General features: G+C 41.9%; 1 protein-coding gene across 2 annotated transcripts in view; it reads right to left on the bottom strand.

The window, feature by feature from the left end:
- TCIRG1 (T cell immune regulator 1, ATPase H+ transporting V0 subunit a3) overlaps positions 1 to 22560 on the bottom strand; it is a 165708-nt gene extending 143148 nt beyond the window's left edge. Inside the window, exon 1 of one of the 2 annotated variants that reach the window (XM_053692360.1) lies at positions 22442 to 22560. The gene's annotated coding sequence lies outside the window, so the exon portion shown is untranslated. The remainder of the gene's footprint in view (positions 1 to 22441) is intronic. The other variant, XM_053692357.1, reaches the window with a different exon arrangement.
- Between the last annotated feature and the right edge of the window lie 2045 nt (positions 22561 to 24605).

Genomic DNA, 24605 nt, shown 5'->3' with positions numbered 1-24605 from the left:
GGTAGAGGAGATCCAAGAGGCGGGTTAGGTAGTTGTGTCAGATCAAAAGTAGCGGTACTGTTCGTGGGTTGTGCAAAGTTGTCAGTAACCTCCTCTGGCTCCGCCATGCTTGAAGTGGGTATATCCACGTGGCCATAACGTAGGATAGAATGTAGACTACGAAATTGGCATGCCATCTTTGTCTCAAGGGCTATGAAGAGGGCCCTTACTGTAGTATCAAAGTCCTCGATGGTTGTTGTATATGGCATTTCCACAGTTGTGGTAGATAGCATGTCTAAGAATGGCAGTATGATCTCTGTATGTTTGTTTGCCTGGAGAGGAGCTTGAGAGTCGTCAATGGTAATGTAAGACAAGTAGCAAACGGCTGGCTCTGGAACTCCCAGAAATAAGATATAGGTGTCCGTCGATGCAGGAGAATGAGCTTAGTAAACTGCGATAGGTATCAGTCTTGGATGGCATGAAATAAATTAGATTTTTCCATAAATTGCAGCCCTAGAGTAGAGAGCTCTTATTAAAGCGGCCATCTTAGATGCTGGTCCGGACACGCCCCCCCCCAAATAAAGCTATTTTTAATAAATATGGGTCTAGATCAGCAAAGTTTTTGGTTAATGTGGTGAAGAGCAGAAAAAAAAGAATTATATAGAAGCAATCAGAATGGGAGAAACACGATCGATTAACCATAAAGATATACAGGATAAGTTATCTTGGGATCACTTGTTTACTTCTATTGAAAAATTTGGTATGACTGGCCATTTTTTTTTAATTTTATTAAATTAATCTATAAAAATCCTTATTCTTCAATTAGTATCAATGGTGATAACTCCCCGATGATAACTCTTCAAAAAGGGACTAGGCCACTCTCACCATTGTTATTTAATATTTTACTAGAACCTTTGGCCGTTCTCTGCAGGAATGAATTAGAGGGTGTCTTAATTGGAGAAAGAAAATTTGTCTTATCTCTCTATGCGGATGATATCCTACTCTATATGAGAAATACAAAAGAATCAATTCCAAAGTTATTTGAAATTTTGAAAACTTAAGATTCCTTTCAGGGTATAAAATCAATGCTAACAAATCAGAAATATTATGGATTGTTACGCATAAGAACAGTTTGACAGATAACCTTTTTATCTTGGCAAAAGAGAAGATAAAATACCTTGGAATCGTCCTATCAAAAAATCCAAATCATTGGTACGAATTAAACTATCTTCAGCTGTGGGCCAAGATTTTCTCCTCACTTCAGTACTGGGCAAGACTTCCCCTATCTCTCTCTGCAAAAGTCAGCCTGATTCAAATTATATTATTTCCTAAACTCTTTTTTTCTCATACAAAATCTCCCAGTATTCATACCTATTAAAGATCTAAGAAAATGTTATTCTCACTGTTCAAGGTTTCTTTGGGGCAAAAGTAAACCACACATTTCCATACAAAGGCTCTCACGTCGTAAAGAAGATGGAGGTTTAGCATTTCCAGATATTAAGATATATAACTAGGCAGGCATGGCTAAAATAGTTCTGGACTGGCTTTCTGGTTCTGACTATATCACCAGTTACCCAGTAGAAGAGATTCTCTCTACCCCATATTCAGTTGAAGCTTTATTGCATATTCCTAAAATTGAAAGGATAAAATTAAATATTCCCAAATATACCATCAGCAATGTGATTAAAGCTTGGAATAAAATCTGTAAAGGGCTAGATGTAGACAATTCTGTATCAAATCTGTTACCGATCCAGAGGCATCCTGAATTTAAACCAGGCCTTGACTCAAAGATCTTTAAGATATGGGCCCAAAAAGATCTTAAGTTTTTATTCCAACTCAAAGACGAATCCACAAACTCTATTAAGAAGTTTGATCAGTTGGTACAAGAATTTGATCTGTCCAATAAAGAATTTTATGCCTATCTACATATGAGACATTTTATATTCAAAAATATTTTGTTTGAGAAAGAGACATGGTCTCTGGGGCCCTTGGAAGCAGTAATTAAGCTATATCGAGCAGGTATTCTCGCTAACTCTCTTCTATATAATTATTTAATTTCCAAGCAGGGCAAAATAGGTTTAAGAAAATTGTATGCTAAGTGGTTAGTAGATTTTAAAGATCTTTAATTTAAGACTTTTGAAAAGAGCTTTTCTGTTATTAATAAATATACCTCTTCTATAACTTGGAGAGAATCTCATATGAACAGAGTTTATATTACGCCTGCTATGAGTTCAAAATGGAACGCTAGAAAACAGATTGTATGCTCAAGATGTAACGCACAGGATGCAGATTTAATACATTGCTTTTGGCAATGCCCCAAGATCCAGAAATTCTGGTCCCGTGTAGAGTTCTGGTTAAATAAAGTTTTAAATAAAAGGTTTGTCTTCAACAAATTTTTGTAACTTTTTCTTATGCACTGAACCAACTTTTCAAGATAGGTATTTAATTAATACAGTCATCCTTATTGCTAGGCAGATGATTCTCAAGTCCTGAAAAGACAAATTTGGCCTCAAATTTTCCTTTTTGTTTAAAAAAGAGATTAGACTCCAAATAGCTCTGGAACAACATGATGCATCAATATACACTGAAAACAAAGTGAGAAAATGTATGCAAAAATGGGACAAAGTAATTATGTCCTTTCATATTGATATCCAATTACAAATGCTATATCCCCTAAGACACTCTATTAAATGTATGTACTTGATTTTGGTACCCCACAGAGTGGAAAAATTTGATCTAATATTTTTTTTAATTTTTTGTTGTGTTTGGTTTGTTCTGTTTTGCTTCTTATTACTTGTTAGAAAATCATCAACATTCAGGCCTACAAGAAAGATTGAGTTATTTTTGATGTATGTTCCGTACAACTGACTTAAAAACTGATGCAACAAAATATAAGTACGTTTTACACCTATGTTTTGTCTTTTAGTTTTGTTTTTCTTTTGTCATTTATGGTTTTCTGGTATGATGTACCTGATGTGCTGTTTGATATTGTTTTATAAAGGTCCGTATGCTGATTGTAAACAATAAAAATTATATATAAAAAAAAAAAGAAAAGCCAAACGAGAGTAAGCCAATATGGTTTTAATAGAGTAAAAGCTTGATGATAGGTCGCCAAGTATAGTGCCATATCTTATGATCAATATCATTTGGCTCAGGCTAGATTGAACTATGCCCAATGAAGGCCGAAACGATTGTCTGGGGTTGCTGTGTTCCTTGTTGAGAGAGGAATTGCCTGGTATTTTGGCGCTGGATTGATCATAAAAGACGGGATCAGACTGATATACTACAGGAAAGTTCTACTCTGTGAAAAGCATTACTGGGCTAAAAAGAAGCTGCACCCAGGGTGGTAAATTGCCATAGAACAGGCTAACAATGGTGATGAGCCGGTTGTTCGTTCCTGTGAGCGTGCTTCTCACTGAGTGTATTTAGTCTCCCTAAGGTAAAAAAGGGCAAGCAGACATGGACTCCTTGCTCACTGTGCTTAGAGGAATATGGCTACACCTCACTGATTAAGCCCAATGAAGGCCGAAACGATCGTCTGGGGTTGCCGTGTTCCTTGTTCAGAGAGGCATTGCCTGGTATTTCGGCGCTGGGCTGACTGTAATAGGCAGGATCTGACTGATATACTATAGGAAAGTTCTACTCTGTGAAAAGCATTACTGAGCTAAAAAGAAGCTGCACCCAGGGTGGTAAATTGCCATAGAACAGGCTAACAATGGTATTGAGTTGTTTGTTCCTGTGAGCGTGCTTCTCTCTATGTGTATTTAGTCTCCCTAAGGGAAAAAGGGGCAACCAGATGTGGAATTCTTGCTCAGTGTGCTTAGAGGAATATGGTTTCACCTCACTGACGAGGCCCAATGAAGGCTGAAATGATCATCTGGGGTTGCTGTGTTAGTTTTTCAGAGAGGAATTGCCTGGTATTTCAGCGCTGGACTGACCGTAATAGGTGGGATCAGACTGAAATACTACAGGAAAGTTCTACTCTGTGAAAAGCATTACTGGGCTAAAAAGAAGCTGCACCCAGGTGGCAAATCGCCATAGAACAGGCGAATACAATGGTATTGTGCCGTTTGTTCATTCCTGTGAGCGTGCTTCACTCTGTGTGTATTTAGTATAAAACCAGCCAAGTATGAATGAGCCTATATGGTTTTAATAAAGTAAAAGCTTTCTTCCTTATTCAGAATTTTCCATTGAAATGCATGTAAACTAGGGTGCTAAGTTTGATGCCATATTTTATGATCAGTATCATTTGGCTTAGGCTAGATTTAACTTTTTTATATAGAGGAATGCCCAATTAGTATAAAACAAGCCGAATGTGAGTAGGCCAAGAAGGTTTTAATAGAGGAAAAGCTTGGTTCCCTTTTTCAGATTTTCCCATTGAAATGCTTGGATGCTAGGGTGCCATACTTTTTCGTATAGAGGGATTTCCAATTACTGGAAAAAGTAAATTTATGCTTACCTGATAAATTAATTTCTTCTACGATATGACCAGTCCACGGATTTCATCCTTACTTGTGGGATTTATCCTCCTGTTAACAGGAAGTGGAAATGAGCACCACAGCAGAGCTGTATATATAGCTCCTCCCTTCCCTCCACCTCCAGTCATTCGAGCGAAGTTAGGAAGAGAAAGGAAAAGCCAAAGGTGCAGAGGTGACTGAAGTTTACAAAAAATATAACTAATTTAAATCTGTCTTTAAAAAATGACAGGGTGGGCCGTGGACTCGTCATATCGTAGAAGAAATTAATTTATCAGGTAAGCATAAATTTACTTTTCTTCTACAAGATATGATGAGTCCACGGATTTCATCCTTACTTGTGGGATACAATACCAAAGCTACAGTACACGGATGAAAGGGAGGGACAAGACAGGAACCTAAACGGAAGGCACCACTGCTTGAAGAACCTTTCTCCCAAAACCAGCCTCAGAAGAAGCAAAAGTATCAAATTTGTAAAATTTGGAAAAAGTGTGAAGAGACGACCAAGTTGCAGCCTTGCAAATCTGTTCAACAGAAGCACCGTTTTTAAATGCCCATGAGGAAGCCACAGCCCTAGTAGAATGAGCCGTAATTCTTTCAGGAGGCTGCTGTCCAGCAGTCTCATATGTCAGACAGATGATACTCTTCAGCCAAAAAGAAAGAGAGGTAGCCGTAGCTTTCTGACCCCTACGCTTTCCAGAATAAACAATGAATAATGAAGACGATTGACGGAAATCCTTAGTCGCCTGCAAGTAAAACTTCAAGGCACTGACCACGTCCGGGTTATGCAACTTATGCTCCTTCTTAGAAGAAGGATTAGGACATACTCAAGGAACAACAAGTTCCTGATTAATATTCTTATTAGAAACAACATTAGGAAGGAAACCAGGTTTGGTACGTAAAACCACCATATCAGAATGGAAGATAAGATAAGGCGAATCACATTGTAACGCTGAAACTCTACGAGCAGAAGAAATAGCAACCAAAAACAAAACTTTCCAAGATAACAGCTTAATATCTATGGAATGCATAGGTTCAAACGGAACCCCTTGAAGAACATTAAGAACTAAATCCAGACTACAAGGTGGAGCAATTGGTTTAAACACAGGCTTAATTCTGGTTAAAGCCTGACAAAAAGACTGAACGTCTGGAACATCTGCCAAACGTTTGTGTAGTATAATTGACAAAGCAGAGATCTGTCCCTTTAAGGAACTCAATGATAACCCTTTCTCCAATCCTTCATGGAGAAAAGACGGAATCTTGGGAATCCTAACCTTACTCCATGAGTAGCCCTTGGATTCACACCAAAAAGTTATTTACGCCATATCTTATGATAGATCTTTCTAGTGACAGGCTTACGTGCCTGAATCAAAGTATCAATGACCACATCAGAGAATCCCCGCTTAGATAAAATCAAGTGTTCAATCTCCAAGCAGTCAGCTGCAGAGAAATTAGATTTGGATGTTGGAATGGACTTAGAATGAGAAGGTCCTGTCTCACTGTGAGTTTCCACGGAGGCAGAGAGGACATGTCCACTAGATCTGCATACCAAGTCCTGCGTGGCCACGCAGGCGCAATCAGAATTACCGAAGCTCTCTCCTGTTTGATCCGAGCAATCACCCGGGGAAGGAGGGGAAACGGTGGAAACACATAAGATAGGTTGAACGACCAAGGCACTGCCAAGGCATCTACTAGTTCTGCCTGAGGATCCCTCGACCTGGATCCGTATCTTGGGAGCTTGGCATTCTGTGGAGATGCCATCAGATCCAATTCTGGTCTGCCCCATCGGAGAATCAGTGAGGCAAAAACATCCGGATGGAGTTCCCACTCCCCCGGATGAAAAGCCTGTCGGTTTAAATAGTCCGCTTCCCAGTTGTCCACTCCTGGGATGTAGATTGCTGACAGATAACAAGAGTGGGTCTCCACCCATTGAATTATCTTGGATACTTCTGTCATTGCTAAGGAACTCCTCGTTCCTCCCTGACGATTGATGTAAGCAACAGTCGTGATGTTGTCCGACTGGAATCTGATGAATTTGGCCGAAGCCAACTGAGGCCACGCCTGAAGCGCATTGAATATTGCTCTCAGTTCCAGAATATTAATTGGAAGCAGAGACTCCAACTGAGTCCATACACCATGAGCCTTCAGGGAATTCAAGACTGCACCCCAGCCCAGTAGACTGGCGTCCGTTGTCACTATCACCCACGAGGGTCTGCGGAAACACATGCCCTGGGACAGATGATCCGACGACAACCACCAAAGAAGAGAGTTTCTGGTCTCTTGATCCAGATTTATTGGAGGAGATAAATTTGTATAGTCCCCATTCCACTGTTCAAGCATGCACAGTTGCAGTGGTCTGAGATGAAACCGAGCAAACGGAATGATGTCCATTGCCACCACCATCAATCCAATTACCTCCATACACTGAGCCACTGACGGCTGAGGATTGGACTGAAGGGCTCGACAAGTATTTCGAATCTTTGACTTTATGACCTCCGTCAGAAATTTTTTCATTGCTATAGAATCTATCAGGTTTCCCAAGAAGGGAACCTTTGTCTGTGGAATTAGTGAACTCTTTTCTAGATTCACCTTCCAACCGTGAGTTCTCAGAAAGGACAACACTGTGTCTGTATGAGACTTTGTTAGATGATAGGTCGACGCCTGAATCAATATCGTCCAGATAAGGCACCACTGCTATGTCCCGCGGCCTGAGAACCACCAGAAGGGACCCTAGAACCTTTGTGAAGATTCTGGGTGCAGTGGCCAACCCTGAAAATGCCACAAACTGAAAATGTTTGTCCAGGAAGGCAAACCTTAGGTACTGATGATGATACTTGTGAATAGGAATATGAAGGTATGCATCCTTCAAGTCCATGGTAGTCATATATTGACCCTCCTGGTAAAATTTTCGAATAGTCAACATCTTGAACGACGAGACTCTGAGAAACTTGTTTAGACTCTTGAGATCTAAAATGGGTCTGAAAGTTCCCTCTTTTTTGGGAACCACAAAAAGATTTGAGTAAAACCCCTGTCCCTGTTCCAGTCTTGGAACGGGACGAATTACTCCCATAGTAGAGAGGTCTTTTACACAACGTAAGAATGCCTCTCTTTTTATCTGGTCTACAGACAATCGTGAAAGAAGAAATCTCCCCCTTGGAAGAAATCCTTTGAATTCCAGTTGATACCCGTGGGTCACAATTTCCAGTGCCCAGGGATCCTGAACATTTCTTGCCCAAGCCTGGGCAAAGAGAGAATGTCTGCCCCCTACTAAATCCGGTCCCAGATCGGGGGCCGCCCCTTCATGCTGTCTTGGTAGCAGCAGCGGGCTTCTTGGGTTGTTTACCCTTGTTCCAAGCCTGGTTGGGTCTCCAGACGGACTTGGCCTGAGCAAAATTCCCTTCCTACTTTGAAGAAGAGGGTACTCCTTTAAAGTTCTGAAAGGAACGAAAATTATTTTGTTTACTTCTAATCTTAACAGACTTATCCTGAGGTAGAGACTGACCTTTACCTCCAGTAATGTCAGAGATGATTTCCTTCAATTCAGGCCCGAATAGGGTCTTACCCTTGAAAGGAATAGCCAAGAGCTTTGACTTAGATGACACATCAGCGGACCACGATTTTAACCATAACGCTCTACGTGCTAAAATGGCAAATCCATTCTTAGCCGCCAATTTAGCAATTTGAAAGGCGGCATCTGTGATAAAAGAATTAGCTAGCTTGAGAGCTTTAATTCTATCTAAAATATCCTCTAAAAGAGTCTCTATCTTAAGAGACTCTTCTAAGGCATCAAACCAGAAAGCCGCTGCAGTAGTAACTGGAACAATGCAGGCTGTTGGTTGTAAAAGGAAACCCTGATGAATGAATAACTTCTTTAGAAGACCCTCTAATTTCTTATCCATAGGGTCTTTGAAAGCACAGCTGTCCTCAATAGGAATAGTTGTACGCTTAGCCAGGGTAGATATTCTGATATGGGATACATTTTCTTAAAAGTAGGAGGAGGAGAGAACGGTATACTCGGTCTGTCCCATTCCTTCTTGATAATCTCCGAAATTCTCTTAGGAACCGGAAAAACATCAGTTTAAACGGGTACTTCTAGATATTTGTCCATTTTACACTGTTTTTTTAAGTAGACAACCCAAGGTATTGATCTGTAATGCTCGTGGGATATTTACCTATCAGACCAACCTTGGCCAGTAGTCTTCTTATCCCAACGCCAAGCGGAAAGATAAGGAAATATCCCAGAACAAAGTGAGTGAAAGAAATGAGGTAAGCAGTACTTACGGCAGACAGAGTAGTCCTTCACGGCAATAAGATTGAGGCAGAGAATGGTCAGAGACAGGCAGAATTTGGCAACAGAAATGTAATCCAGCAGTTTAGCAGTTCTGGGGTAAACCAATTGAATGGTCGGGAACAGGCAGAGGTCAGCAAGAAAAGGTAATCCAGCAGTTTAGCAGTTCAGGGGTAAACCAATAGAATGGTCAGGAACAGGCAGAGGTCAGCAACAAAAGGTAATTCAGCAGTTTAGCAGTTATGGGGTAAATCAGGCAGAGTAGTCAGACAGGCAGAGCTCAGCAATGATAAGGCAATACAGCAATTCAAGGGTTAAACAGGCAGAGTAGTCAGACAGGCAGAGTTCAACAATGATAAGGCAGTCCAGCAATTCAAGGGTTAAACAGGCAGAGTAGTCAGACAGGCAGAGTTCAGCTATGATAAGGCAGTACAGCAATTAAAGGGTTAAACAGGCAGCATAGTCAGACAGGCAGAGTTCAGCAATGATAAGGCAGTCCAGCAATTCAAGGGTTAAACAGGCAGAGTAGTCAGACAGGCAGAGTTCAGCAATGATAAGGCAATCCAGAAATTCAAGTAATAAAGCACCTAGGAGCACACAGAGTAACACCTATACTTGGGCAGTGAATGTAAGTTGTGCAGGTACTTACATAGGCGCCGATTCGCGCCAAGGAGGACTTCAAAGGATCCAGCTTGAGAAGGGAATAGACTGCAGCAATGACGTCATCGCCGCATGCTCACAGCAACCGCTGCATCCCTGGCAACAGCCAGAGCAGCGCAAGGAGAGCACGGAGCGGCGTGACATGATCTAGGCCCATTTTGGTATATTTCATGCCACTGTTTCGTCGCCAAATGCGATTATATCAATAAAATTTTAAACTTTTTCACAAAAAATGGTTGTAAGACTTCCGGTGGGTGGGACCAAAGAACGGTAGCATGGCTGAAGAGCTCCGTGAAGACTCTAAACACAATAGCCTAAAAACCTACAGCTATTGCATCCCCGCTGCTTTGGCTTGTTGGACACTGCATCCTAACGGTGGGCCGACCGCCTATTCACTTTGTGAAGGGTTAAAACACCACCCTTGCCCCCGGAGGGCTCATAAGTAGCTTAGTGGCACAGAAACCGCACATTAACACCACAACAGGTTTCCTGGAGTAATATCTTAGTGATTAGAACTCACTCGGAAATGAAAAATGAATAACTTACCGCCAGAAGATCTTCAAATTTTGGAGTTGCTGCAGGGCCTATTGCTTCCGGCATTCACTCAGCTTGAAACTACTATGCAACAGTTGTTGGCGGAGATTCGGACATCGGGACCCTTGCTTGCTCCATCAAAATGGCGCCAACCTGAAGCTGTTTTACTCCACGAAAATTCTGACTTAGATCAAAGAAGGATTTGCTCGAGACACAGAGAGAGGGTGGCGAGAAGTCAGACTTCTCAGTATCGATCACTTCTCTGTCTTTTTGGTCACCAGTGGAGGGGGAAGCGACACCCTCCGTAGTCATATAGACTGAAGCTCTGGATATAGTGAAGTCAAGTAATGCTGCATTTCAATACATGCATGTACAATTTGTCTCAAATCCCATAGCAAACCTACCTGTCATCATGGCTGTGGAACATGCTGAAAAGCAACAACAGGACGCCAGCAGGCAGAAACCATTGTGTCGTCTTTTTCCAGAGACGCATTCCTATCTGATGGGGAACCTTTGCTTACTCCTAGCTCGTATTGGAATTGGATGAACTCATCAGTTGGATTAACCCACCCAGCCCCGTTACTGCGTGTCTCTGTGTCTTTAGTTAACACGGAGACTAAGTATTGCCTTTTTGTTATATATATCATTTTACTTAAGTGTGCTACAATAGATCTCACAATGCTGAATTTCTGATGTAAACTCTAATAGTCAATTGCAGAAATGCACCAGAAAATCTGCATAGAACCCGATCTTGCAGGACTGCTATAACGCTTTGGGAGACAGTAGATCCAGATTACAACTCACTGGGCCTACTCAGGAGCCTAGCAACAGTAGAGCTTCCATGACAACCAGCATGATATATCCCAAAGATTGGTTACCCAGAATATCTAATACTTTCTAATTGTCAGTTTTGTACAGACCCTACTTTGTAAGCTGCAACAAAACTTATAATATTTAACACTTCAAGGGCCCTCATACATATTTATCTTACAGCGTGACACTTATTCCTATAGGAGAATGTACGGACGTTGGTTTTGTTTTATTTTGTTTATGTTTAAAGAGGTTTAGTTTAGTCTTGTTAGTTTATAAAATTGAAGTGCCTTGCATATACCAATCATACCTATAGCAGATGTGTGCCCCTTTTAATATATTCGTTGCATTTGAGGGTTGTCACTTGGCACTCATGGGTCTATCCTCAATGCGGCAATCTTTCCATCATTGATAATGGGAATTGTGCATTAATCCCCTATCGCCCCATCACAAATTCAGGCACATCTATACCGCATGTTCCACCCTGCAACATTTCTGTATCTATACAATACCATCCCTTATAAATATATAACTTTAACTATTAGGTAATATATATCACACTGATTCCCCCTCTTAATCCATGTATAGAGAAGAACTTCATACAGTGATATCTCAAAAAGTCATGCTGAATTTCTCATTTTACAGTCTGGAATAAAAGTAAATGCGCAATACTTATACATGAATCACCATACCTCCTTTAAATGCCCCTATTACTTTAACATAAGCCTTCCTACCTAGAATCATGTCCCCATATGAGTAGTCTTTTATAGTGATCCTCCGTACTGAAACTGTCAGCTTAATTCAGACCCCTCTTTGTAAGGCTTATTAACATTGATGCTACTTATTACTCCCAAGGTACTGACACATTATTGCAAATTGGTCAATCTTAATCAATGTGGGTATCCACATTCATTTTGCAGGGTGGCACATATTCCATTGGGAGAGTGTACTAGCTCTCAGTTTTATTTTGTTTTTGGTTTACCAATGTTTAGTTTGGTTGTGTTAGTTTACATAAAAATAAAATCCCAACATTGTAGTACAAGTAAGTACATCTGCTAGAAAGTTCTCTAATCCATATAAGTCTTTTACAGATCTCAATACAATCGTGAATGTTGTATTCTACTACGTCTGATGGAGTATGTTGTTATACCTTGTTGCCTCATCAATCCTATATTATCTTATCACATCCTGTGTGGTTTGTTTTTGATTTGTAACTTATTACTGTATCATTTGTTGGTTATAAATAAAAATAAAAAAAAAGGTTGCAAAAAACATAAATTATGCTTACCTGATAATTTCCTTTTCTTCTGATGGAAAGAGTCCACAGCTGCACTCATTACTTTTGGGAATTAAGAACCTGGCCACCAGGAGGAGGCAAAGACAACCCAGCCAAAGGCTTAAATACTCCTCCTATTCCCCTCATCCCCCAGTCATTCTGCCGAGGAACAAGGAACAGTAGAAAAGAAAGAAAAAGAAGAAGAAAGGTGCCAGAAGAACAATAAGGACGCCCCACATAAAAAGACGGGTGGGGAGCTGTGGACTCTTTCCATCAGAAGAAAAGGAAATTATCAGGTAAGCATAATTTATATTTTTCTTCTTAAATGGAAAGAGTCCACAACTGCATTCATTACTTTTGGGAAAACAATACCCAAGCTATAGAGGACACTGAATGCCAAGACGAGAGGGTACAATTGGAGGCCCACACTGAGGGCACCAGGCCTGAACCTCTACCCAATAAAAAATCCTGCTTTATCCGAAGCCGAGAAAAAAAAATTCCAAAGTAAAAGCCCCAGTGACACTGACTCGCAGCCAGTCCAGAGCCAAATTAGAGAAAGCAAAAGGACTCGACTGAGCCAACAGCCCACCAAGAGACACCGTCACCCAACAGATGGTCCCCCACCACTCACCCCTCAAAAATGAAGAGTAAACCAGCTGAAAACCCCAAAGGGAACAAGGCCAAGGAGGACCGAGGAGCCGAAAAGTCCCTCAAGTCAAAAAACAGCACCTCCAAGAGTGGGCCCAGATCAGAGACCCTCAAGGCCCTCCGAGAAGGAGAACTACCCTCAGAACCCAAAGGAAGAGGAAACCGTCTCCTGTCAAAGGAGCAAAGAGAAAGGAAAAATCCATCTCCAAGCAGACTGAGCTATCAGAATAGATACAGCAAGCTCACACATCCCAAAGGATACCGTGACCCATAGACCGCTCAGGCATCCTGACCTGAAGACACAGCTGGACCACCAATACAAGGGAACAAAGATCCCGAAACTGGTACAGGAACGAGCGTAAAGATGGCAAAGCCATCCCCTCAGAGTACACAACTCTGAAAACAGACAAGGCCATAGACACAAGGATCTATCAAAACAAGGCCCCACAGTCTGACATGGAACCAGCAAAATTCCAGGTGGAACCAAGTCCAGCTTCCACTTCCCGACCAGGAGAAGCCCCTAGTAAGGACTCTGTCTCCCCAGAAGAGAATATCCCTTAAGAAAAAGGGAAGAGGCCAGAAGGGCAACAACTGTCCTCCAGGCCCGAAGCCACCGGGCTAAACGGGAAGAAAAAATCCCCCGCAAATGTCCTAGAAAGGACCCCCACACAAGTAGTTCACCCAACATAGGCACAGCCAACCTATTCGCCTGCAGAGCAGAGAAACCATGGGTACCCTGGCAAACTAACAGGGGAATGCAACCCTAAGGCGCACCAGAAGACCGGAATCCAGCGCCAGCAGCTGGGTAGGAACCCTCCATACTTGAGGCGCAAGCCACCCAGGGAACCCCAGATGACATGGGTTACTCTGTGGCAAGGAGTAAAAAATACTACTCAGGTAGATGGAGCAAGGACATAGCCCCAGTTTCCACCACCGTGGAACATCCCGACCAGCCCTGAGATCCAAACAACCCAAAACTGGGACAGGAACAAAGCCCCCGAAAGAAGAATACTCAGGAAGAAAAAACAGGTCTGAGTACCTAATAGTTAAGGCAACTATACCCTGGAACTAAACACCCTGACTGGCCAAAAAGCCAGAGCAAAAAAGGATGGAGCATATCCAGAAAATGCAGACAGCGCAGAGAACTTGAAAGCTCTGACCAAATGAAGGAACCACCCCTAGATAAAGTTCAACTCTCCAAGGAGCAAAGCTAGAAGTCAATAAGAAACTTCACAGGCCACAGGACAACAGAGGGGATACCTTGAAGTTCCCAAAACCCTACTAGCAGGGCTAGTCTCCCCATCACCTCCACACAGGCAGAGGACACAGGGGAGAGAAAAGGTGCTAAACCTTCCCAGCTCCGGGAAAAACCGAGCTAAACAAGTCCCCACCAGGATCAACCAACGTCTGGAACACAGATCCCCAAAAGGAGATCTAACTCACCCGGGACAATGGAAAAAGACCCAAGGTCTCATAACTCAGACAGACCTTACGCGGCCTAGAGTAAGAGCCATATCTAGAAACACTAGAAACAGCTGACACGCACCCCTTTAAAGGTGCCAAAAGCTGCAATAGATTTCAAAACATAAAACCTTCTGCAAGCTGGACAGCTATCCAAGCTGTTTGATCAAGCCCCATAGGACCATCCAGGAGCCTAAAAACTGAAGGCCAAACCACTCAAGCAGTGGCAACGGGGCACTACGCACGCCAGCCCCCCCACGTGGAGGAGGAACTCCAGGTTCTGATGAAAGTCACACAGCGGAACACTCCCCTGCCCAGTCATCCATGACTGAAGGCTATAAGGACTGCAACAATCCTTTCCCGCCTTGTGAACCCACAGGTCCTCTCGAATGCTTAGTTGAACATAAAAAACAATGATAACTTGAGAACTCAGAGCTAATACCGATCCAGCAGAAACTGCGCCATGTATCTGAACAGCCACAAAACCAAACGAACCCGACAGGACCAGCCTGTACTCAGGGTCCTAACCAGCAAGCTGCATAAATTCTCCCACATAGGGGAAAAAGGAAAACAGACATTATTAAACATAGGACTAACATGTCCAAACAACTTCTGAAGAAGTAAAAAGTAGTATCGATCCCAGATGGTTCCCGAAGGAAGCAAACACAAATAAAAGACATCCCATCGGATACAAAATAAAATATAAGGCAACCCTAAGGTTAACGCCCAAAAGACACAGGCCTGCCTGCAGGACCAGCCAAACAGAGCCCTATCTTACAAAAAACTGGGAAAGATCTCAAAGAAACGACAAACAGGAGATAACGCCACATGTCTAATGAGGTGCACCATTCGCCTGATCAGACTGAAAGACCCCATATCTGTTAACGATAGGGTCATTCAATAACTGAAAAAGATGTCTAAGCAACACGCTAAGGCGCGCAATCCTGTAACGAAGGGCACAACTCTCCGGAACAGCTACCCCTGTGGGGAACTGTAGAGGCCCACCCCAAGGCGGAAGACCCGGGACAATAGGGCACAAGCACAATCTCAAATGAACATCTGGACTCTGCAGACAGACCATCGCTAACAATATCTGGAAGTGAAAATGTGCTGCAACCTCCGGGGGGAACACGCCACCCCGCATGGAGGAACTAAAAACTGGGTTACCTGCATGTGTAGAAGTATGAATTGGTAGGGAACTCGCCTATTGGAGGACGGGGCCCCCAGAGACAGATGGCTCAGCAGTCCCCTGATTCCCCGAGCCTGAGGAACCAGGCGCTCTCATATGGCATACGGAACAAAACTGGTCGACATGTGTCAACAAGGCCAAACCGGAGTCATCACCAGACACAAAATCTGAAATTAAAATTGTCTCGGTATCAGAATTCTCCGTAACTGAATCTGAAATGAGTACAGTCTCAGCATCAGAATCCTGCATAACAAAAACAAAAATGGCACCTGACACCCACAATGGCTGGGGCACTCACAACCTCCTATGACCAGACCCCTGCGGACTAGAATATCTCCTACGCCACACGGTCAGGAATGCGGAAATGGGGAACGGAGCGTAACCGCGCCCGAACACAAGGTGAACCGTACAGTCCAAAAAAGCGTGCCCAACCAAAAGGCCACGTCACTTCCAAAGGCCTCAAAGTTCCAACCTTGAGCCCATAAAAATCACACATAAGCAGGTTGAATCACATAACAAACATGATTATAAACCCCACTGTTCAATAACTCCCCTCAGGAGATATTAACCATCAATTCCAAGATACTAACAGAGACTCACTGAGAACCTTATGTCATATAATTAGACCCGCAAAGGTGTGGTAGCCTCTCGGGAATACATTCACATTACAGTACATTGACAACAAAGTAAAGTTAAATGATCTTACGGAATCTACGCCGTGGAACAGGAACACGGCCTTTCAAGTGTGACGAAAAATGGCATCGCCTCCTCCATGGACTTGAGAGAAGAAAGCAGGCAGCGGAGCGAAGTTCGACAACACTGATTGCTTGAGGAGCTGTTAATATGAGTCGGGATGGTTTCGCAGAGAGACTCTCCCTGCATCTCCGGACTTTCATCCAAGCCCTCACTGAGAGACTGACAGGACTACTTAAAACTCCTGTCCCATGCCGAAGATTACTACCCTCCATAAGAGACAAATACAAAAAATAAAAATTCTGACACGTCTCTGCCAACCTCCTGGGACGAAAGTCAAAGAATGACTAGGGGATGAGGGGAGTGGGAGAGGTATTTAAGCCTTTGGCTGGGTTGTCTTTGCCTCCTTCTGGTGGCCAGGTTCTTAGTTCCCAAAAGAAATGAATGCAGCTGCGGACTCTTTCCATTTAAGAAGAAAAGCTTATCTGGGATCTCCTTTGTTCAGAAATAGCAGACATGCATGGCTTTGCCATTGCTTTTTGGTAATAAGAAGGCCATTAATTGTAGTTGTGCACCACACTTCTAATATTCCAACAGTGAAGGATATTACTAGTTAGCTAGCAAGGGTAATATTATTGTAGTGTAGGTATTACCCTTCCACCTTACACCAATGGTCACCACAATCTTTGGTATTGGTAGAATGTCTATATATAGAAGTGTGTGAATTGGCGCTGATACCTACCCCAAGCCGAGTACATGGGGGGGTCCCTCTCTCAATAAACCCCAAAGAGCAAGTTAACAGATGCAAAGGAAATAGTACTGGCGCTAGAGCAAGGGTAATAACTTATAATGTGTAGAGAATTCTGGATAAATAATGAGACTAAATATCTCAATAGCAGTGAGACAAAAGATGATATATATAAAAATGTAATAATAAAAAGATATGGGTAGTAGACATAAATACTATAAATAATACGGTCGATACCGATGAATTATACAAGAAACAAGTAATATATATAAATAACTCACGGCTAGATTTAGAGTTTTGTCGGTAACGACCCGCGTAGCTAACGCTGGCTTTTTTCTGGCCGCACCTTTTAAATAACTCTGGTATTGAGAGTCCACAGAATGGCTGCGTTAGGCTCCAAAAAAGGTATAGCATATTTAACGCAACTTCAACTCTCGATACCAGAGTTGCTTACGGACGCGGCCAGCTTCAAAAACGTGCTCGTGCACGATTCCCCCATAGGAAACAATGGGGCTGTTTGAGCTGAAAAAAAACCTAACACCTGCAAAAAAGCCGCGTTCAGCTCCTAACGCAGCCCCATTGTTTGCTATGGGGAAACACTTCCTACGTCTGCACCTAACACTCTAACATGTACCCCGAGTCTAAACACCTCTAACCTTACACTTATTAACCCCTATTCTGCCGCCCCCGCTATCGCTGACCCCTGCATATTATTATTAACCCCTAATCTGCTGCTCCGTAAACCGCCGCTACTTACATTATCCCTATGTACCCCTAATCTGCTGTCCCTAACACCGACGACCCCTATATTATATTTATTAACCCCTAATCTGCCCCCCACAATGTCGCCTCCACCTGCCTACACTTATTAACCCCTAATCTGCTGACCGCACCGCTATTATAATAAAGTTATTAACCCCTAATCCGCCTCACTAACCCTATAATAAATAGTATTAACCCCTAATCTTCCCTCCCTAACATCGCCGACACCTAACTTCAAACATTAACCCCTAATCTGCCGACTGGAGCTCACCGCTATTCTAATAAATGTATTAACCCCTAAAGCTAAGTCTAACCCTAACACTAACACCCCCCTAAGTTAAATATAATTTAAATCTAACGAAATTAATTAACTCTTATTAAATAAATTATTCCTATTTAAAGCTAAATACTTACCTGTAAAATAAATCCTAATATAGCTACAATATAAATTATAATTATATTATAGCTATTTTAGGATTTATATTTATTTTACAGGTAACTTTGTATTTATTTTAACCAGGTACAATAGCTATTAAATAGTTAAGAACTATTTAATAGCTAAAATAGTTAAAATAATTACAAAATTACCTGTAAAATAAATCCTAACCTAAGTTACAATTAAACCTAACACTACACTATCAATAAATTAATTAAATACAATTCCTACAAATAAATACAATTAAATAAACTAACTAAAGTACAAAAAATAAAAAAGAACTAAGTTACAAAAAATAAAAAAATATTTACAAACATTAGAAAAATATTACAACAATTTTAAACTAATTACACCTACTCTAAGCCCCCTAATAAAATATCAAAGCCCCCCAAAATAAAAAAATGCCCTACCCTATTCTAAATTACAAAAGTTCAAAGCTCTTTAACCTTACCAGCCCTGAACAGGGCCCTTTGCGGGGCATGCCCCAAGAAATTCAGCTCTTTTGCCTGTAAAAAAACACATACAATACCCCCCCAACATTACAACCCACCACCCACATACCCCTAATCTAACCCAAACCCCCTTTAAATAAATCTAACACTAAGCCCCTGAAGATCTTCCTACCTTATCTTCACCTCGCCGGGTATCACACCGATCGGTCCTGGCTCCAAAATCTTCATCCAACCCAAGCGGGGGCTAGACATCCATCATCCGACGGCTGAAGAAGTCCAGAAGAGGGTCCAAAGTCTTCATCCTATCCGGGAAGAAGAGTAGATCTGGACCGGCAACCATCTTCTTCCAAGCGGCATCTGCTATCTTCATCTGATGAGGACCGGCTCCATCGTGAAGACCTCCATCGCGGACCCATCTTCTTCCGACGACGTCCAACTGAAGAATGACGGTTCCTTTAAGGGACGTCATCCAAGATGGCGTCCCTCAAATTCCGATTGGCTGATAGGATTCTAGCAGCCAATCGGAATTAAGGTAGGAAAATTCTGATTGGCTGATGGAATCAGCCAATCAGAATCAAGTTCAATCCGATTGGCTGATCCGATCAGCCAATCAGATTGAGCTCGCATTCTATTGGCTGTTCCGAACAGCCAATAGAATGCGAGCTCAATCTGATTGGAAGAAGATGGGTCCGCGATGGAGGTCTTCACGATGGAGCCGGTCCTCATCGGATGAAGATAGAAGATGCCGCTTGGAAGAAGATGGTTGCCGGTCCGGATCTACTCTTCTTCCCGGATAGGATGAAGACTTTGGACCCTCTTCTGGACTTCTTCAGCCGTCGGATGATGGATGTCTAGCCCCCGCTTGGGTTGGATGAAGATTTAAATAAATCTAACACTAAGCCCCTGAAGATCTTCCTACCTTATCTTCACCTCCCCGGGTATCACACCGATCGGTCCTGGCTCCAAAATCTTCATCCAACCCAAGCGGGGGCTAGACATCCATCATCTGACGGCTGAAGAAGTCCAGAAGAGGGTCCAAAGTCTTCATCCTATCCGGGAAGAAGAGTAGATCCGGACCGGCAACCATCTTCTTCCAATCGGCATCTTCTATCTTCATCCGATGAGGACCGGCTCCATCGTGAAGACCTCCATCGCGGACCCATCTTCTTCCAATCAGATTGAGCTCGCATTCTATTGGCTGTTCGGAACAGCCAATAGAATGCGAGCTCAATCTGATTGGCTGATCGGATCAGCCAATCGGATTGAACTTGATTCTGATTGGCTGATTCCATCAGCCAATAAGAATTTTCCTACCTTAATTCCGATTGGCTGCTAGAATCCTATCAGCCAATCGGAATTTGAGGGACGCCATCTTGGATGACGTCCCTTAAAGGAACCGTCATTCTTCAGTTGGACGTCGTCGGAAGAAGATGGGTCCGCGATGGAGGTCTTCACGATGGAGCCGGTCCTCATCAGATGAAGATAGAAGATGCCGCTTGGAAGTAGATGGTTGCCGGTCTGGATCTACTCTTCTTCCCGGATAGGATGAAGACTTTGGACCCTCTTCTGGACTTCTTCAGCCGTCGGATGATGGATGTCTAGCCCCCGCTTGGGTTGGATGAAGATTTTGGAGCCAGGACCGATCGGTGTGATACCCGGCGAGGTGAAGATAAGGTAGGAAGATCTTCAGGGGCTTAGTGTTAGATTTATTTAAAGGGGGTTTGGGTTAGATTAGGGGTATGTGGGTGGTGGGTTGTAATGTTGGGGGGGTATTGTATGTGTTTTTTTACAGGCAAAAGAGCTGAATTTCTTGGGGCATGCCCCGCAAAGGGCCCTGTTCAGGGCTGGTAAGGTAAAAGAGCTTTGAACTTTTGTAATTTAGAATAGGGTAGGGCATTTTTTTATTTTGGGGGGCTTTGATATTTTATTAGGGGGCTTAGAGTAGGTGTAATTAGTTTAAAATTGTTGTAATATTTTTCTAATGTTTGTAAATATTTTTTTATTTTTTGTAACTTAGTTCTTTTTTATTTTTTGTACTTTAGTTAGTTTATTTAATTGTATTTATTTGTAGGAATTGTATTTAATTAATTTATTGATAGTGTAGTGTTAGGTTTAATTGTAGATAATTGTAGGTATTTTATTTAATTAATTTATTGATAGGCTAGTGTTAGGTTTAATTGTAACTTAGGTTAGGATTTATTTTACAGGTAATTTTGTAATTATTTTAACTATTTTAGCTATTAAATAGTTCTTAACTATTTAATAGCTATTGTACCTGGTTAAAATAAATACAAAGTTACCTGTAAAATAAATATAAATCCTAAAATAGCTATAATATAATTATAATTTATATTGTAGCTATATTAGGATTTATTTTACAGGTAAGTATTTAGCTTTAAATAGGAATAATTTATTTAATAAGAGTTAATTAATTTCGTTAGATTTAAATTATATTTAACTTAGGGGGGTGTTAGTGTTAGGGTTAGACTTAGCTTTAGGGGTTAATCCATTTATTAGAATAGCGGTGAGCTCCAGTCGGCAGACGTCATGGGGGGCAGGTTAGGGGTTAATAAATATAATATAGGGGTCGGCGGTGTTAGGGGCAGCAGATTAGGGGTACATAAGTATAACGTAGGTGGCGGTCGGCAGATTAGGGGTTAAAAAAATGTAATCGAGTTGCGGCGATGTGGGGGGACCTCGGTTTAGGGGTACATAGGTAGTTTATGGGTGTTAGTGTACTTTAGAGTACAGTAGTTAAGAGCTTTATGAACCGGCGTTAGCCCAGAAAGCTCTTAACTCCTGACTTTTTTCTGCGGCTGGAGTTTTGTCGTTAGATTTCTAACGCTCACTTCAGCCACGACTCTAAATACCGGAGTTAGAAAGATCCCATTGAAAAGATAGGATACGCAAATGACGTAAGGGGATCTGCGGTATGGAAAAGTCGCGGCTGAAAAGTGAGCGTTAGACCCTTTCCTGACTGACTCCAAATACCGGCGGTAGCCTAAAACCAGCGTTAGGAGTCTCTAACGCTGGTTTTCACGGCTACCGCCAAACTCTAAATCTAGGCCTCAGGCTCTAGAGATTAGCTCGATAATAAGCAGATTACAAAAGAGTGGTAGGTTAATTTACATATGGCCAAGGATCGGCAGACGTAATCGTAAATGAATATAACAATGGTTAGGATAAGAGTTAAAATCACAGATAATTAATACAAAAAAACTAAATGATATCTATAAGATACCTGGACGTCCAGTATAATAGGTTATAAGTGGCTATTAATAAGGCAACAATCGATAAAAAACAATAAGTTGTTTAAAAATATAAAGCTAATAGTAAATAATTTCCAATTGTGGTAAAGTAAAAAATAGTGCACTAGGGGGAAACTCTTGTATGCAGACAATCTTACTCAAAGAGAATAGGATCGATCTGTGTATACATACGAGAGCGGTACCTTAAGTGTTGGTTCTGTGAATGCTTGCTATTACGGTTACGTTCACCTGCGTTTGTAACAAATATAATATATTCAATACAATATTTCTGAATAAATGAGTTTGTTGCTCTTGTAAATGGAACCCAAGAGTCACTAACTACTCTAGGTAACAAAACAGTGAGCGAGTTTTATGGTAAGTAGTAGAAAACAGCTGAGCAGTGATAATGCAGTGATAATGCATAAGCTTGTGACTCACAGTGGAGTCTGATTCTGCGATCAGCAGAATAGTAAGGAGATTCTTAGCTAGAACGGTTTCAGAGGAGTAAGGTTCGATACACAAGTGAGAAAGAAAAGTCTGTGTTTTGTAGTTTCCTTCTGTCTACACACCCGATCAATACATACACTCACAGAATCACTCAGTAACAGGAAGGAATCCGGGGTTGAGCTGTACCAAGGATTAACAGGTATTTTAGGTAGTGGAGTCTTAGTATAGATTCAGTAATGTAGAGTGGCTACAGGTACATAAGATAGTACAATTCACGGTATGCATCCCAATCTGTATAGCTTAGAGAAGGCTTTAAGTGAAAAACACATTGGTACCTGACCACCTCGAAGCGTTCGTTGTTAGCGCTGCAGCGGGTGTGTGCGTGACTCACTTCCGGTCCTGTGGATGCCGTGTCCTCAGTGAAAGATTTGCAGGCAGCTGACTCCTGTCAGCGCAAAGGTAACTTGAATGGATAATTCCTGACAAAAGTCCGTGGGTATGTTGTCCAAAGTACTGGTAATAGAAATAAGATACAATATTGCTTAATTAGTATCAAATAGAGCTTAGCTGCAAAACGTAGGAGATTGCTTTAGTCACAACAGTGAAACCAGAGAAAAGTGAGTTCAGGTTAACTGCGGTGCATATGTCCTTCAATATTCAGGCAATGAATTGCAGGAACAGGAAGCCTTATAAAGGGTTAGAGGTTAAGCAAGGGATATGCCTTAAAGGTATATCACATACCCCCCCCTTCAAGGACCCCCAAACTCCTACTCAAGAAGGTTTATCTGGGTAGCGTCTGTGGAAAGCAGTCTGAAGAGAAGGTGCATGAACGTCCAAGTGAGAAACCCAGGAATTCTCCTCCACACCATAATCTTTCCACTTAACCAAATACTGGAGAGTACCCCTTCGTACCCGGGAATCAAGGATGCGCTCTACTTCATACTCCGGGCCGTCCTTAAGCAAAATAGGAGGGAGAGGGGTTGATTGAGAAACGGAATCATAAGGTTTCAGCAGGGATACGTGGAATATGGGGTGTAACCTACAATCAACGGGTAATTTCAACTTTACAGCATTCGGATTCACTATGGAAATGATGGAGTATGGTCCAATGTATTGATTAGCCAATTTCTTGCTGGGGAGTTGGAGCTTCAAATGTTTGGTGGAGAGCAACACTAAATCACCAATTTTGTAGGGAGGCGTTGGTGAATGATGATGATCATAGTATTTCTTCTGACGGTCTTTTGCTTCACCTAAGTGGAGCTTTATTATCTCTAGTGTGAGGACTGTCCGAGTTGTATGCTGTCCCTTTAAGGATTTTACTTCCTCTTACTATTTAAGGACCCACCTCCTATTTACCTATGCTGGCGAATTGAGTGTTGTAGCAAATCTGCTACGGATTCTTATCCTTGCTAGCTCTGAGGAATTACTTTCCTACATTTCCTGTTGCCTGTTTTCAGACCTTCTGAAGTTTCCAGTTTACTACTCTGAAGTTACAGCTGTCTCTCTCCTTGCATCCTGAGAGATCGTGTGCTCCACTCTGACGTCATCAGCTACGGATGTGCAGAGCAACCTGAACAGCCTTTCTCACTCCCGGCTTCTCCGGTTGCAGTGTGAGCTATCAGACTCCGGTACCAGCTTGAGCACATCCCTTCTGATAACGGTAACACATTTAATTTTGCCAAGTTGATTTTAGTAAAGTTATTCTTAATTAATCTTACTGCTTCGCTTTGGCATAGATTAAGTCAATGTGGTAACTGAGGAAAACTCGTTATTGTTATCACAGTGACACACTACCACTATTTTGAATACAAAGGTGTTTCTGCTAAACCTATACCGTAGAATTAAGAACTGAACTAATATTTTCTAAGAAATACATATAAATAAGTAGTACTTTACATAATTCGCCAGCCATAAAGAAAGTGAGGAATAGCTATATATAAATTCCTATTAAATTTCTGCACTTGTGAAATTTGACGTACTACTTAGAGGTTGACATGGATCAGGATACTATGGCAAATCGTATCCAGGCTCTGTCAGATAGAATGGATTACATTAGCAACTCCTTTCAAGAACTACAAGTTGAGAACCAGGCACTTAAAGCCTGTCTCAGAGAAGTTCTCTCAGTAAAACCTAGTCAAACAGAGACACACCCAGAACCCTCGGTTTCAGCCCCTGAAAAGTTCACTGGAACTCGTTCTCAATTCAGAGAATTCAAAAACTCCTGCTTGTTATTATTTGAGCTCAAACCCAGAACTTATCCCTCAGAGAGGGTTAGAGTACTGACTGTGATCTCGTACCTCAGGGGTGAACCGAGAGCCTGGGCGGATTCGTATTATGAGAGGCAGGATTCTATATTGGGATCATTAGTAGTAATGTCCAGTTCATGAACGAATCGTTCATTTGAACTGGTTCTTTTCAGTGAACTGTATGAATCAGTTCACCAGACTGAACTGATTTGTTTGCAAACAGTTCACTTCCTGAGTCTGCAGCAGCACTGGT

The sequence above is a fragment of the Bombina bombina genome, chromosome 9 (genome assembly GCF_027579735.1).
Source record: "Bombina bombina isolate aBomBom1 chromosome 9, aBomBom1.pri, whole genome shotgun sequence".
Lineage (NCBI taxonomy): Eukaryota > Metazoa > Chordata > Amphibia > Anura > Bombinatoridae > Bombina > Bombina bombina.
The sequence above is the reverse complement of the archived record's forward strand: the minus strand, read 5'-3'. Positions and strand labels throughout refer to the sequence as shown.